Source organism: Lagopus leucura, unplaced genomic scaffold, assembly GCF_019238085.1.
Source record: "Lagopus leucura isolate 7727_CA_CO unplaced genomic scaffold, USGS_WTPT01 Super-Scaffold_100047, whole genome shotgun sequence".
Lineage (NCBI taxonomy): Eukaryota > Metazoa > Chordata > Aves > Galliformes > Phasianidae > Lagopus > Lagopus leucura.
The window spans coordinates 2,491,602-2,509,428 of NW_024962293.1; positions in this window are offsets into that span (position 1 = coordinate 2,491,602).

Sequence of the window (17,827 nt, forward strand, 5' to 3'; positions counted from 1 at the left end):
GCTGTCGTGACACGAGGATGGGCTGTTGTGACACGAGGATGGGCTGTCGTGACACGAGGATGGGCTGTTGTGACACGAGGATGGGCCGTCGTCACGACACGCCAGGTTTCTGGGTGCAGGTGGGAGTTGTCCAGCAGGGCCTGGAGCTGCAGGGGTCCCAGCCTCACATCCTGGGAGCCATCGGCTCTGCTGTGCTGCACCAGGCAAACACCAGGGGTTGGTTCCATCTCCTGTAAAAGCAAGAGAAACGCTGTGCAGTGAGTCCTCCCTTCTTTATGAGCACACACACACAGTTTGTGGTGCCGCTGTTGGTGCCAAACAAGCTCGGCACAGCTGTGGCAGCCCTCCATCCCTGCTGGAATGGAAGCACCCACCTGCACAGGTTGCGATGGGAAACATGAAACTGATCCTATAGGGGTTTGTTCAAGGCTACATCGTATCCCTTACATAAAGAAGTATCTGTAGGAGCACTCTTTATTCCTTTCCTGCAGGGCTTTCTCGAGTATCTTTTTTCCCACCTGTGTTTTGGGACCCTTCCAATTTCACCTCCTACTGGTAAACCATTAAGCTGAAGACCAAAAAGCAACACAACTGCTCCTCCATTTGTGCAGTCAGAGATTGGAGGAAGCTATACGTGATGGGATTCAGCAAAGTATTGTGTCACACACCAAAATTCAAACTCCTTCTACCAGGATTGCAGAAATGCACAATGTTGGGCATGCACACAAGTAGCTTGTCGAATGGTGGCCTAAAATGACGTGCTATTTGTCAGTGTAAATTCTACTTTAACACTTATTCTGGACCACCGTGGTAAAATAAATCATTATCTTTGCCACTTAGTACTAATGAAAAACAATATTATTGGTATTTCTCCTATAGCAATTCACTTAAAGAGGAATGCTGTGCAATTACAGAGGGTGGCTAACCATGCCTCTTGATCAACCTGATAATTAATCGGAATAGAAGAAAAAGCCCTGTATTTCTGAGTGCTGATCAGGCAGCAAAGGCACTCCAAACATCTGAAGAAAAAACAGTTTGTTAATTGCTGTCTAGACAGTTTATTGCTGCAATAAGATCAAAACACAGAATACTGAGGTTTGGGGTATGAATCATGCAGACTAAACAATTGTTTTATTGCATTTACAGAGCACTTGATTTATAATGCAGTCAGTTTGGTAGTAAAATTCCTCTATTGTATATCCTGAATAATTTCACCTCTTTCTGCATCTCTCTGTTTTAATTCTTTATCAGGATGTTTTAAAAATATCCTTATGGAGGGGAGATTACTGTTGTGCACGTATAAAGTTACCTATCTCAGACCTCAGTTATATCATCACTGGGCACACAGTGCTCAGCTGAGCCTTTGTCAGCTGCTGGCATTAAGGACACGTTGAAGAACAGATTTATTGGGCTGCTGTCTGCAGTGAGCACACCAGAGGAGAAGTAAGACTGTCCCATTGCAAGAGGATTCATTCTACTTCATGCTGAACCAAAAGGAATTGTTCAGGCAAGTGACTTTTTTCTCTTTGATACTTATTACTCTGCAAAACACTTTTCCTGAAAGGAGTGATTCATCTCTCTTCTTGTACACCTTCTGGGGTACCTCTGGAAGACCAACGTTTAAGGGGATTTTCCCAGGAACCCAGAAACTACTGGGATGAAGAAAGTTACTCTTGTCTTCACTGAGTGGAACAGTTGCATGAAACTGGGTCTGCACAATATGCCAATTCTCCTGGGAACATGAAGAGTTGTTGCCTGTGTCTTTATATAAGAAAACTTCATATTGTTTTTCATTTCTCAGTTTTGATCAATGTGATCATCCAGTGTCCATGAGATGCAAAGAAATAACGAATCAAATGTAGTTTTGGAGTGAAATCAAACCAAAGATTCCACCTAGGGCAGGACCAACCGTCCTGGGTATCCTGAGCACATGGAGGAGACAAGTTTGCAGGGACAGCTGGAGGAGCACACAGGATGGTGTGCAGCACAGAGGGGGGAGCCAACGTGTAGAAGGGTGGGACTGGGCAACTCGGTGGGCACTTCTGTCTCATGACTGATCCTACAGCCGCTGTGCTCCTAGGAAGGCAGGGGCCTCAGGAGTGTGCTCAGATAAGGAGCCTGTTGGAGGCTGGGGCCAATCTGGTGGTTCCTCAGGTTTTGGGGCACTTACTGGGAGCGTGCACCAGGCACTGACGGCGTGTTCTTTGCTCCAAAACTGTCCTTGGGACAAAAGAGCTGAGGAGTTTGTGGTGGGGAAAGGCAGAGCGAGAGAATTACGTCTAGGGAAAGGCACCAAAGTGTTGTAGGTGATATGAGCAACAAGTGTAGATGCTGAGAGGAAGCAGGGACCAAAGACCATGGGAACTGCAGCACAGCAGCCAGTGTGCAATCCTACACAGCACTCTGTCCCTCCCTGCTCCAGCAACGCACCTTCTCTCCATCAGTTCTATGTGAGCTGTTACAAGAACACATATCTGGGGCAGTCAACCCTTTGTGCTTTCTTTTACATGGCTTTAAATGCTGTTAGAAGTACTTCTGTTGTTTATTGCTGCTCAATAAAGTTTTATCTTGTGAAAGTCATGATTTATTTACTCCATCTTGCAGAACCGACATGTGCTTTCTCCTGCATCAGCACCCCTTTACCAGATTCATAAAATGTGTTAACAATTCATTTAAAATTCATATAGAAGCCAAGTACAGTTCCTTCCCAAAGCTGCACCAAGTAATATAAAGCAGCATGTGCCCTGACATATGGCACACCATCAGCGTGTGCTCTTAAGGTCTCCCTCAGCTGTACTGCAGTATGCTTTTGCAATTGCTCCTGTGGCCAGCCAGTCAAACAGCATCTTCCCATTTCCCAGTCACCACAGAGTTTTGGTTAATTTTGCCTCTTGGTTACCTTAAAAACACAGATTATTGGAATAGTTGGTTTAGTGAAAGACTGGCTGAGAGTTTATCTCCAGCTTTTATTCAACTGCCCGTTTAATGGGAGTTTTCACTTGCCCAGAGGAGATCTGCTTTTTGCTGGGGTATATGTATGTATTACACAAGGAAAAAGGTAAGGTGAAAATCAAAACAAGAATTTCTATCTCAGTGTGCTCCTCTGGGATAACCACCTTTGTAATAGCTCTACCAACGGCTTTCGTTCTGAGAGGTGCGATCATTTTGTGCCTTCAGTGACCTTTCTCTAATGGCTGTGAAATGTCCCCAGTTATTCCCTTTCCCTGCTATGTTTCGTGTTCCTGCAGTGTAGCCACTCACACAGCTGATATTTTCCTTCTCCAGCACCAAGAGCCATGGCTGTGAGCACGACCCAGGACTGCCCACCTCCAGCTCCTCACAGCAGAGTGCTGCTGCATCCAGGTGGAGCCACGACAAGACAGATGTGGAACACAGCCTCAGGCTTCAGCATCCTCTGGTATCTCATGATATTTGCGTAGTCCCCAACCAAATTGTACGTAAGGAATCCGCAATGCCTCCGCAACACTCTTTTTTTCCTCTCTATGCCCATTTTAATAGTGTCATGTGCTGGGAGAGGCACATTTGGGATTTCCACAGGGAAAACTATTGGCAGTTTTGTGCTGGCCCAAACGGTAACAGCACAGTTTTGGGGTGTGGACAGGTCCCAGGCGTGTGCTTCAGGCTCTAGCTGTCCTTCAGAGGAATACCCAGCTAGGCAGCCCTGCTCATTGTGGAGTCAGGAGTCCTTGCTGCATTCCTCACGATGTTGCTACACGTGTTTGTGCAATATTTGGCTTATTTGTGCAACATAATTAATGAAACATGTCTCATTGGCACCAGCATCCCTAGGGACCCTAAGCAAATGGGAGCCTCTGAAGCATTAAAGGGCCTTAAAAGCGGAAAATATTTACCACAAGTTTATTAAACCAAGCTTTACTGGTAGTAAATTAGCAGCCTGTAGACATGCCTTTTTCTTGCAGAGCTGATATTAATCTTTCAGAAAAATACAGCAACCTCTTACAATTTTCCCTGCACTTCTCTTTCTCTCAGTTCCCAAGTGCTTTGCTACCCAGCCTCCGATGTCTGCTAAGCCCTCCCTTCTGTTCTCTGCAGAAAACAGCAACGAGAGAGGGACCCCCATTCGTGTGCCGACCTCAGAAAGTTTGAGAAAGACACCAGGCCTCATACAGCGTGTCAGAGCAAAGCCCCACACGTAACACCGCCACGTTATTCCTTTTCACGGCGCCGCTGATCCATGACGCTGCAAGGATTTTAAAGACATTGACCCAGAGTCTCAGAAATGGAGCAGGGGGTGGTGGAAACGCCCGGTCTGTTCCTACATCTGCAGTGTAGCTTATGTGATCTTACCGTGCTGCTTCAAAACCACAAAACACTGTGGGGGTGTTTGCGAATTTGCACATCTCTCATACGGCACCATTGTATGGTAAGTTACACTGGAGCCTCTCCTGAGCTCATTAACAAAAGCCCATTGTGTGAGGGTGTTACACCCCACGTGCTCAGCCCAGGACCTATACGTGTCTCATGAAAGTACTGGGGATCTTGCATGAGAACTGCTTTCTAGTATTTCTGCTTGGACTTTAATGACATTTGTGCAGGTGCACAGCTTATAAAAGGAATCTTTTTCAATTCAGCTGTAGCAGCCATTCCTAGCAAAGCTGGGTTTTTAGTAGCAGCCTCCAGAATTGTTGCTGCATCACTTAGTTTTACTCCTTTGTATTTGCTAAGGATGTGCTCGAGTGTATTTCCAGTAAATAGGGTATGTCTGTGCGTGGCCAGGGGAAGGCTTGTGCCAGTCCATGAAAGCTAAATCAAGTCCAGGGCAACTGCAAGGGAGGATGTGTGCAGACATGAATAAGCTCGTCTTTTCAGCACAGTGCTGCTTCACATTAGTAGACGATTAAGTTTTATTGCAAGATCAGACCCTTTGTGTCATGCAGTGTGTTCCTGACTGTGTTTGATATAACTTGATAAGAGCTGAGGGTGTAAGTGGCAGGAGTGACCATGCTTCCGTGACAGAAGGGACTGGTGACAGATCCAGAAGTGGATCACAGGTCGGGGGATCAGCACTAAAAGGACTGTGGGAAAAAAAAGGTGGAGGGGTTTCTGTGCTGCTGGCAGCCGCCGCTGCCCCACCGGTGCCTGTGCAGTGCAGCTGCAGATTTCTGGGAGCCCACCATGCTGCCAGGCCTCGGCAGTGGGGCTGCCCAGCAGTGCTTTGCAGGGCCGGCGTGGTGCACCCCTCCCCCTTCCTAAATCCTGCAGAGCCCAAGCTTATTTGTACAACAAACAAGGCTTGACTGGAGTTTACCATGCAGAATTGTGCCTCTCTAATATAATTCAGCTGCGTGCGTATTTCATTGCGAAGAAAATAGAGCAATGACTTCCATGAGCTTCCTTCATCAGTGGCCATTGCATTAATGCTAATTGCTCATTTGACTTCTTCAGGTGTAAAGAAGTGCACTGGGCAGGGTTCTGAACAAATGTCCATCAGCAGCGACTCATTAAAGCATTCGGAGCTACAGGCAGAAGCGGGATCAGAGTCACCACTTCTAGTCTCTGTCACACAGGCACCAACCCTTTATAAATCATTAATTTCCAGACTGTTTATTATCCGGGGGAAGTAACAAAGCAGTAGTATCACGTAACACATCCTAAGAATGCCTTGTTCGTTTTAAGAGCAAATAAAACTGAATAGCACCAAGTTGTTAGTGATGCAGCCTATGAGACGGAGCAGAAAGACAAAAAGGGGGACGAATCCGGCTGGGGCCGCAGAACAAACAAGGGAATGGGTCAAAAAAGCCCTTGTGCTAGAGAGCCTCCACGTCCCGTATCTCCATGCAGATGCTGTTTGTTTGCTACCAGGTGGAAATTGGCTCTGCTGGCTGTGCTGGGACAGCACAGCAGTGCTACGGGTGGGAAGATTTCCCCAGCTGCTGTTGCCATCCGTCGGCATTCTCACAGCAATGATTTAGCTCCTGTCCATGGGCAGGGAGCAGCGCGGAGCCGCCGTTCCAAAAAATAATAATCAGAATTAATTACTTTGCCGAGAAAGCAAACTGCTGTTGTTTTGCTTCCCTTCTGTAATGCGTTACTCGCATGTTGCTCAGGGTGTGAGGAGGAGTGACATCAACGGCTGTGCTGCCTGTGCTGCAGTGCGGGGCGGGGGGTGAAGGCAGGAGAACTGGACCTGGTTTGCAGTGCTCCTGGGCACTGCTGAGCTGTGCACTGTCACTTATTCCTCTCAGTTCTGCCAATAACAGCAATGCCAAGCACTGTCAGGCCTCGGGAGCACAGACTGTGTTGGCTTCTTGTCAGCTTACCTTAAAGCCATCCCTGGTTTCAGAGGTAAAAAGCTCTTTCCTGGCCAGCATTGCTGAGCTTACACTGGGCTGGCTTTTTTGCTCGCCTCATTCAACAGTCAAGAATTGTACTTCTGAAGGTGATGCTAACTGCAGCCCAGGCCTCCGAGATGATTGTGGTCCATGTGTTCCTTATTTTAGTCTCTTACGGCTCCTAAACACTCTGTTTTTACAGTCGCTATTTGAAGTTATTGTTAGTCACAAAATATTAGAAACATAGTTTCGTCTATAAAATGCATGATTAATTTAATCTTTACCATATTTTGTTTTACATCATGCAGGAAGCATTTTAGTCTGATGAGTACCACAGACGTGTAATTAGTGCTATATACAGTAAAGTTGATTATAACTTACACTGTCCACCCTGGCTCCAAAAATCCTCACAGATTTTCATTCAGTTGCTGCCCTCTCTCTGAATGAAAGCAGTTCAGTTCAGCCATCACCATTCAGACCACACCGGTACCTTTCCATAGGTCGCATGTGGTGGCAGTTCTAACACAGGGCTTAGTGGGAACGTCTCTAATTAGGCATTTGCTCTGTTTAGCATCTACCATCTTATTTCTCTAGCTGAGGTTTGCCTAAGTCAGGGTTTAATGGGCATCGGGACTGGGAGATAAAAGGAAAGGGAAAATGTTTCTGAGGAATTTCTGAATTTCAGTGAGAAGGAGACACCTGCCCTGGCTGAATGAGAGGCCCTTTACGTGCTTATCTCCAACTGCCAACACTCAAACACCTTTAAAAATCAGGCTGATTTTTTTTGTTGTTTTTAATGCTTAATCACATAACAGCAAATCCATTAAAAAATCTCCGTGCTCCCTTGATTTGTTCTCTGCGTCAGCTGCGAATCTTTGGCATGGATGCACCTCTGAGGTCGATCTGGGTCGATCTGCCCAGTGTAGCTTTGGCTGAAGATGACTGAGGTGTAGTAGCAGCTTTAGGGCACCGAAGAAAGGGCTCCTCCCTTGAGCTCTGTGCTCCTGGGTGAGGCTTCCCCGGGTGGGAGTGCCCATGTGGGCAATGGGAGCTGCGTGCGGGGGGGCCGCCAGGAGGAGGGGGCAGCAGGGGGAGCGGGGCAGGCCATCCATTCTCCTATTACAGGCCATCCCTGTGTTTATATCATCTTGTTTAGCTTACTCCTAATGCACATCCTAAGGCGTACCTCTAATACACATCCGAAGACATGTTTATGAAAATTCTTTATAAGCAAAATATTTTACTTCCATGGAGGAAGTTCAGATACAGAGCAGCTTCAGCGCTGCGGTCCCACCGTGCTCCTGCCCTCTCTCCCTGTGCATCTTTTCCTGAAAAATTCAGCCTCCAGCCCACCCACATCACCGCAGCAAGAGCCAATAATCGTAACATGTGGATCCTCAGCCAATCTTGTTTTGTTCTTGCTAACATGTTTGCAAGCAGTAATCATTCTTCAGAAGATTAAATACTACCTAGGGCTGCTGAAGGTGAGTTGTTAGCTGGACAGCCAGCAGTGAGACTTTGGATCCATTTTTCAGTTTGATTCTTGAAGCACCTCTTCAGAGCAGACCCCCATCCCTTCGTGCAGCACACATTCCCTCGGTGTGATTCTCCACTGCCCACGAATTGGGAAATCTGAAACGTCAGACGGGCTCAAATCAACGGCATCATTGAACTGACCAAACACACCTTGGTCCGAAATGGATTTTGAGCATTTACTGAACCCATTGATGCCATCTGTGAGTGCTCAGCACTTCTGAAAATCAGGCAAGAAGCTTTTAAAGATTAAACAATAGCCCGACTCCAGCAGGAAATAAAATCATTTAAATTTTGAAGAGAGACACATAAAAAGGGGACGTGACATTCGAGAGATATTTTATTATGTTAGACAGCAAATTCATAGGAAATGCTTTTTCTGTGGAGTGATTTATGGGCTGAGGGACTCACGGCCACAGAGACAAGGCTTTAAAAGTTTCAGGCGCAGACTGGATGACAGAACTATCTTTGTTTAACTGTAATTGCTAATAGCGTATCTGCAAGGGTTGTTTAACCTCAGGCTTTGGGGTCTAATCTATACTCTGGTTTTCAGGTCAAGATGAAACCTAATGTGGTGGCTGGTTATCTCACATCAGCTTAATGCAGGCTCCTTCTCACTGCCTGCCCTGAGCACCCCATCAAGCATTGGTGCTCAGACACCTCAGGAGGAGGTACTGTGCAAATGCCCTGCAAAGGAGTTCTGCCCATAGAGGACAAGAGAACACGAGACCTACAAGGGCAGCAATAACAGGCTACTTATGTAGAAGTTTTCTTCCTCAATGCTACAATGCAGCCCCAAAGACTCATTCTGCACAGACCCAATCCAACACACACAGATCTCAGACTCGTCACAACGCAGACGAGCACAGTTTGCTGCACTGCTGCACTCAGCCTTGTCCTGCATTATTTATGGTTATTCTCTTTGGAAAAGAAAACAAACAACAACGACAAAACAACAAATAGTTTACGCGCTTTTAAAGCTCATAAATATAACGAACCCGAGGCAATTTGGCAAACCTGCCTTATGGCTGGTGGCCACCTTGGACCTGCTCCTGTGGTCATGCTGACACGTCTTCCTACCTCCAAGGAATATGTCACCTGCAGCCAATCTATCACAGTGACACGCCGCTCAGAACACTTCTTTCTCTTCGTTCATCCATTACTTCACTTCCTGCCATCCATCTCCCTTGAGATCTCTTTTCCTTATTTTTAATACCTGTGCCAAATTGTATCGCTGCCATCTATTTACCCACTGTGATCATCGGACTAAAACCAGAAAGAGGCTGAAGCCATTGGGCCAAAATCTGATCACCTGCATCCCTTTTTATTCACATATCATTGATGGTATCTGGAGAACTGAACGTGCACTGGGTTTGAATGAATGAATTTCACATATGAGTGAAATAAACAGAGGATTCTGCCCCACAGGTACTTGGGGGGGAAAAAGGGGGAAAAAAAAAAAGATGGTATTAGCTTAGATTTCCCAAAAAGCTCTAGAATAAATTTCCTGAGATTTTTCTGTCTGTCTGTCTGTCTGTCTATCTATCTATCTATCTATCTATCCATCCATCCATCCATCCATCCATCCATATATATATGTATATTCTGGAAATGTTCTGTTTACTTTCTGGGGATTGTGACCTTGGGGTGAACCCCATGGAGACCCCACGTTGTCAAGATGTTCTTTGTTATCACGTCTTTTAAGATTACTTTACAGGTCCAGGGAAGAAAAGCTTCTCATACAACCATTTGTTTCTCTAAGAACTTCAGTTCTAAATGAAACATCAAATATCGTGGGAGTTGGTAACCTGAAACCCAACAGTTTGTATCAAGAAACTGCTCAATACAACAGTGAGTGCTCTGAAAGCAGGCATTCATTTCCAGAAGTGCCATCAGCTGGCCTTGTATTGGTACGTCCCCAGAACTCGGGAAGTTTGCAGACATGCATCCTCAAACAGGCACTACTGCATTAGAGCTTTTTCTCTCTTTTCTCACAAATGCACAGGTGAAATTTCCATAGCGTTTTGCAGAGATCACATAATTCCATGTAAAGCCAGAATAAATAAAATCAGTGCTTCTTGAATGAATGTTGATAGGGAGCGAGGTGGGAGAGCAGCTGCTGGGCTGTCAGTGCTGGGCCGGAGCCCAAGGGGGGGGACAGTGAGATGTCCTCTGGCTGTGAAGGAGCATCCCAGGGGAAAAGCTGGAAGCCCATTCCTTAGGCTACACAGGTGAATTTATGGATGATTTTTGTCCTTCCTATTTTGTATTATCAGTAGCATGTTTCTTCTAGGCTGAGCATCAGGTGAACTAAACATGTTCATAGTCTTCACTGACACAAATTCAGTGCAGAGCTGTGCAGAAATTGGGGGACAACCTGCAACACCCCTGGGATGAGCAAACTGGGGTTTGCACTGTGGAATGCATGTGGGCTTCAGACACTGTCAATCCTTTCTTTGTTTCCTGAAATTTCAAGCTCCTTGCAGGCCTTTAGCAATATAATGCCTTATTTTAGCATAACTGTTCCTGATAAATCCCTGTAGATACCAAAATATGCGAAAAGCTGCTTAGCCCTGGGGAACACTCCAGTACCTCATTAGAAAAAGATGGAGTAGGGTATCTTAAAGCAAACAAAAAAGTGATGTCCCTGTTATAGAATTCCGCGACTTGAGGTAAACCAACCCTAGCCCAGGAAACTGTATCCTGGGTTACTCATTCAGAGTATTCCTCCCTGAGAGGCTGCTTGTTTGTGTATGGCTGCCCCGGGCTATTGCTGCAAAATTCCTCGTGCTGAAGCAACTCCATTCATACAGGCAGGGCCTGAAATAACGCACAGCCAGGCTGACTGCCAGCCAAACACGGGTAGCTGCAGTTACAGCCCGACTGATCCGAGTTCAGTCATCTTTACACACAGCACAATCTTTTGAATTGGAAACACGGAGAAACAAAGCTGGAGGGAGAAACTGCCTGTGTTTGTCAATGCCGTGCATCCAGCAGACCTCCCCCATATCTCAAAGGGTTACAGAATGTATTAACTGAGCTTCAGAATGCCTAATAAGTACATAATTGCAGACTAATTTCCCCTTTCCTAGATGTGAATTTACAGTGGTGACAAAAGAGAAGAAAGCAAACAAAAAGCACAGCTTTCTTCAAGCTCGAAAGTGCTCTGAGGCCGAGATGCTGCCCTGATGAGCTGTGCTGGTGAGGTTTGGCACAAGAAGGGCAACTTGGAGCAGGTATTGGCCAGGTGCCCCCAGAGCCACCCACGCCTGCTCTAGCCCCATGCCCATCCCCTGCATCCACAAACTATTTCTTTGTGGCCATGGTCTGAGGAAATGATCCAGCTGAGTTAACAACTTCTTTGCTGCAGTAACTACAACATAAAAAGCACAGGAGAAAGGTGGGAGCACGTAGCTGTGATGCTGTTCAGTGCTGATGCTAAATGTCCTCAAGCTAAAGCTGGCTCCATGAACATGGAAACCCATCCAAAGTCTTACACCACCCAAACTAAAGCCTTCTCTCCATTTTGTAACTTCACCCTGAGAGAAAACACTGCTTCTCCTGATTGCATCTTTGTCATCTTCTGCCTTCATAAAGCACTGCAAATACTGATTGCCCGAGATAGAAGGGGAAATGAGAGTGACAGCCTGCTTGCTGGTCAGACAGCATCTATGGAGGCCACAAAGATGGGGATCTGGCACACAGGGTGTTTGATGAGCAGCTGAGCTCCCTGAGTTTGTTCAGCCTGGAGCAGAGACTGAAGGGAGGCCCAGCAATGGCTGCAGTTCCTCATGGGGCAACGGGGCCCAGGGGGTGGTAATGGGGAGGGCTGGGCAGGGGGGGGAAAGCTGCACCCCAGAGAGCGGTGGGTTCAGCAATAGCAGAGCTCAAAGAGTGCGGGGACACTGCGGGGACGTTGGGTTGGGCTTTGGGGTGGTTCTGTGTGGGGCCGGGGGTTGGGCTCCCACTTGGGATGTTGGGTGATTGTAGGATGCGGAGGGAACGCCCTGCAAATTAATGATGCGTGATCGAGTCTTTCAGCCCTCAGGCAGCAGTGTTACACCTCGTTGACACAGCTGCAGGGCTGATAAATAATTGCATTTCTCAGGGCTGCCTCACGTGGCCCCGAAAGCCCAAGTTTTCTCATGTTTTATTTTTCTCAAAAGAATAATGCAAACAGGGTTTCAGCATCCTAAAGCCCACCAGCAAACCTCCGAAATCAAACCGCAACCAGAGAAACCTTGGAGGAAACTTAGTGTATGAAAAATGATCTTCCAAAAAGCACGCAGAATGTTCCTTCACCTAATTCTCTGTATTGATCCCTGTGGCATCATCTTCTTTCTCTTTTTCTTCTTCTAGTGCATTTCTATTTCTTCCAAACACACGAAAGAAATAACAAAAAAGATGGGAAGAAAAAAAAAAAAAACAAACCAAAAAAACCAAACATTTCCTTTACAAAACAGAACAAAGCAGTTTTTCTTTCCAATCAGTAATTTCTTTTTCTTTTGTAAATGTAAGAAGAAACTCCTGAAAAATCAATATATCGTTGTCAAGTCATGCACAATCAGGAATGGTGCAAGCTCAGAAAATAAAGGGAATTGCAATGTTTCCCTCTCTTCGGCTGGCCTTTAGTGCACCCAAGGTGACTGCCCAGCTCCCCGTGCTTCTGGTTTGTTCCTCTCTGAAAATTTAAAAGCTAATCTCGGAGATGAAAAGAAAAGTTTGAAAAGAATTGTTCTTGGAGTCAAAATTCCTGGTGTCCTAAATTACAGCAACCCCCACCCGGAGCGATTGGCTCCTCGAGGTAATCTGAGCTCTCTCAATTAACTGGCACAGAGATAAAGATTGCTCATGCTAAAGTTGTCACACAACACCGGGCTTAGAAATTGGAAAATCTCAAGCACAAGAGAGATACCTTTTCACTTGTATCTGTAGTTTCAGCGTGTATCAATATTTGGATTTGGTTTATTCTGTCTTGATGTGCAAAACTGAGGGAATTATATACAGAAACAACAGAAAAGGACTTTTTGTTGAATTACCGTGTTAATTAAAATGTAGAAGACACCATTTACTGCCTGAACACTTCAGAGTTTGAGTCTGCTGCTTTTGCAAGGCACAACTGGCATCTGCAAAGTACGTGCAGCTCAGATGTGAACTCCTTACAGACCCAAGAGGGAAAAAAGATATTTTAACGAGTTGTTTTGCACCTGCAATTAAACAGACATGCAGGCTAGTCTAATTTACACTGAAACTTAATTGCAAGCATAAATCTTGTGTATACGTATGACACAAACAAAACCTCTCCTAGCTGTTCATGTTCGGTGTTACAAAGGAGCCAGGAGTCCCATAGCTTCTTTTTGTTTTTCATGATTGTAGGCTTTCTTTTTGGGCACGGCATTGCTTTAAAGCATTTGTCATTGTCCCTGAAAATACCCAATTGTGGAGTATCAAAAAAACCCCAACCAAATGAGGTGCAGTTTGTCCCGGAGTTCCTTTGAGCACTGGTGCCACTAACAGTCAGCAAACAGGGTGAACACGGGCTTGTGGGCTGTCATCTATGGAGTGAGCATCCTGCCAAGGGGCTCTGCTGCTCTGGCATGTTTGTGGAGGGAGCCGGGATGGAGAGCACTACAAGGAATGGCTCAGGGGATTATAGAACTGCTGAGGTCACTTTTATCTTCTAAACAACATTTCATGTGTGGAAAGGCACTTGGAGCCTCCTGGGGTCAGCAGCCCTTACACAAAGCGCAGCTTCACGATGAAACCTAAAGCAGAAGGTGCCAGCGGGGCATCCACAGACCCACCAAGAAGCACCTGGGGTGGGTGCTTTCTCCCCTAAATATCTCACACAATTTATTTCCATATCAGCTTGAATATTTGGAGGTTTTTGAGGGTTAGGAAAGGAGACTGAACGAGGCCGAGATGCAGAAGATTCAAGAGACCCAAAGCCACGGAGGAGCACCACGGCCACCCTCCACCCAAAGCTGATATCTTTGTGGGGACTCAGACCGATGCAGGACTGGATGCTCCGAGGGTCACATTTTGATTTTGTTTTTGTGAAAGGATGGGCAGTGAAGGGGCTGCTGGATTTGTTTCGCCGCTCTCACAAATGTATTCCTGCTTGAATTATGAACCCGCTGTTATGCTGATAAGCCTGTTTATGGTGTGACCTACTTAACCACAGCTCTGGTGGCTCGAGCTCAGCGCAAAGGCCAAAGGCCCCAAACAGGAAAAGATATCATATGGGGAAAAAAAAGTTTCCAAGCCTTTGTCCTTTACATGCTGCAAGGTGTCAAGCACTGAACCAGCGCTCAGACCATTGTTCAACCAACTGCTCTTTTCAAATGGAAATGTCTGCAAAAGCCATGTCAGCAAAAGGAATTCATGTGGCTCCTAGCTTATATCCTACAATAAAACCTGAGGACTATTAGTCCATACTTAGGACTTGTTACTGGGTTTTAAAGCTCCTTTCAGGCACAGTTTTTGCCTAATCTGGCCGGATCACTAGCAAGGTTATGAAACTGCAAGGTTATGTTGCCTTTACTTGGGAATGTATGTCAAAAGGTTGTTTTGCCTCTTGTTTTTTAGTCCTTCTGCTGAAGGCACAGGAACAGTACAGGACTAGCTACGTTCACACGGGAAACAGCATCAAGGCTTTCCCAAAGTCTCTTGATTTTTCGACTTCCATGCTCTGAAGATATAACTCCTCTGAAGGGCCTCCCATAGGGTAGTATCCAATTATATTTGTAATCCAAATCTAATTCAATCAGAGACTCCAGTTACAGCTGATCTGTCTTTTAATCTAGTTAAGGTCTGTAGGGTACGCTGCACTTCAGCTATTAGGACAAAACTAAAATTCAGGCTGTTGAACACTTGTAATCGGGAATAACCAGGCTACAGCTGGAACCAGCAGAGACGTGGGAGGTTTGCACAGGACCTCTCTTCATCTAACAGCCAAACATCACATCCGTTTTACTTGCATCCAGCTATCTGCCAGCTTCTAATTACAAACGAGCTTAATAAGGACTTTTGGGCTGAGCCACATCCATCGAGTATTTCAGCAGTGCACATGAAGGGACAGACCAGCTGACACACACGAAGTGCAAGGCCATGGAGCACCACTGCATTGCTGCACACGCATCAAGGGTTCGGTAGGTACAGAAGCAGGCGGTGTGAAAGAGCTGTGAGGGGAGCCAGACAGACGGAAATGGCTCTGCTGGCTGCTCCTGCTGAGTCAGTGTGACATCAGAAAATACAGCTAACCGGTGTCAAAAGAACCAAGTCCTAAACCAGTCTGACCAGCCAGTGAACGGGGTTACAATGAAACAACTCATCTTCATAGCAGGGAATACTTTGCAGCTTTTTGGTTTTAATTCATACCGGAATGCACTGCCTGAAGTGACCCGGCTGGCAAACAGCAAAGATGTCCTATTGTGTTTAATCTCAGGAGTTGCTATTAAACTTAATTAGTCCTGCCCCATATCTCAATGGCTCAGTTTCAGTGTTTATCCACCAACGCCAGGTCCTCTCTTTCAGTTCTAAGGACTTTACTTCATCAGTCCCAATGAAGAGTTCATACTTCATCTCCCAGTGGCTGAAAGTTTCAGCCATCCAGAGAGGTGGTACATGAGCAATGTATGACCTAGCACTAAAAAATAATTTCCTGCATGTACTTAAATGTGTAGTTTTACATTTGGTGAGCTCACAGCTCATTGCATGAATCAGACAGAATCTCCAGAATCATTCATTTAAAATAGTAGCATTGGACATTTCAGCAAAACCAGGTAAATACATTTAAATCAGAGTTTTTTGAAAGAATGTTACTTGCAGCAGAGAGAACATACTGCTGTCTTCAAGGCTTGGTCAAGAATCAATCTGCAGGGAAGTTGGAATGCGGAGAATGGGTGACATTTTCCCAAACTTTACACTCAGAACATGATCCATACATTGTAAAAACAGTAAATAATTCAGATGCAAAAGTTACCACATTGTTACATTCCATAAATTTTCCACCTTATTCACAGCATTAAAAAAAACGAACAGTACTAAGCTTGATCCTTCCAACATCTAGCTCACCATTCTGATACGAGCCAATGCTTCAAGCCATGCAACGTGTGTATGTCCTTTTTCTGCTTTCAGGCCCCCATTCAGACAACTTTGTGTTCACTTTGTTCCATGTATGGTTTAAGTGATAATGTTTAGTTCTGGGTGTTTTCCCTCCCCGTTGTTGTTCCAGCCAGACGAAGCCAGAGGGCTCGGGTTTGGGTTTGTTTGGTTTGGTTTGGCTTTAGCTGCTGCTGTGGCTTGCTGTTGTTTTATGTTTTGTTTTGTTTTTAATAACAGCTGAGCTGTCAAAGACCAGATGGCATCTCCAAAACTTGCTCATGCTCTGAATCCCCACTAAGGATGGGCTGTCAGCCCTCCATTAGGAATGGCACGAACCAAACTCACCCCCACGGAACCAGCCAGAGTCAGGACCAGGACAGAACTGATATAAGTAACGGAGAAACTGCTGTAGCAAAAGAAATAGATCTCCAACATCAAATACGTACATTAGTAATCGTAAGTCATAAAAGCAGAGTGAAAGCCAATCTCACTAAGTAGAAAACCCTGCTGAGTGGAATTTTGACATAATTCAGTTTCGATCTTGGTGCTTCACTGACATGAAGAAGGAAACACAGCATCCTCTGAGCTGCTTTGAATCTTCCCTGCATGAACTCAGCAGACTTTCCTTGCAACCTGGGAGGAGATCTCTTGAAACAAAGTCAGCTCTGTACCACGACAGGCAATGTGTTCCATGTGCTCTTCCCCAAGTGCAAGGAGCTGCATTTTGGCAGAGCACAATGGCACAAAGTATTGACCATAATGAAGCAATAATACGTGCAAGTCTCTCATGATTATCCAAGACAATAAGCACTGGGGGAGGGCAACCCAGTTAGTTACCTACCAAACTGGATTCAGCATAGCCACTTGATTAAAGATTTTGCCATCACATTCAGGTATGGTTTGGCACTCATTACAAAAATACATATCCCATTGGCTTCATTTCTAGTTCTGAAGGAGAAATGGGAAAATGCCCACCCTGATGCCCCGGGCACAAGGTTAACATGGATTAAAAGCACTGCTGGGCTCTCCCCTGCAAAAAAGTCAATACTGAGACATCTCTGAAGGCTCCATTACAGCTTAGTGTTAAAAAAAGTTTGTGTACCTTGTCTGGAAGGAAACGATCTCACAGGATTCCTGTTACTATCTGGGATGTACCACTGGGACATGAAATTCAATGAAGGCAGCACCACAACGGTAAGTTACACTTACCTCTGATCGCAGTGTTTATTCAAAAGCAAACAAGTGTTTGAAAATGAATAAATGTTGCAGAGCAGAGTGCAAGCTATTCACTAAGCAAAGTTAATCCATTCCTTAAAATACGTGGTTTGTATACTTGGGCAAAGGCAGATCCCTCATTTCTGCCACTTAATACAAGATATTACATTAGGATGCTTCTCATGCTGTGAGAAATAGAGCTGATGGTGTTTACTCTCCCCTAGATGAAACGCTGGGGCATTTTAACAAACATCCCCGGTTTGTTTGTTTACCTGCCGGGCCCACATGCCTCTCATTCCTCCGGCTGGAGCCAGTTGTGGCTCTTTCACAGGGTTACAGTTCCAATGTTACCCCTCAGCTCCCTCGGAGCCGCTTCCTGCACCTTCAGTTAGAGGCATCTGTGGCAAAATACGTTCTGCTTGTGACGGCAGGGAACGCACAGGGATTGGTGCCCCATCAGGAGTGCTAACGTTAAGAAGGTGGTATTTCTGTAGTATTGTAAAGCGTCTTAGGAATGGCAGTGCGGTCAACCTGAGTGGGACAGGCTGTGTATGGGATGAAGAAGGAGGGAACTCCAGTGGGTACTTCTTACAGCCCCAACAGCTTCTTTCTCCTTCACCTTCCCACACTTCGACGGAGGCGTGAAGATAGTGCCACCT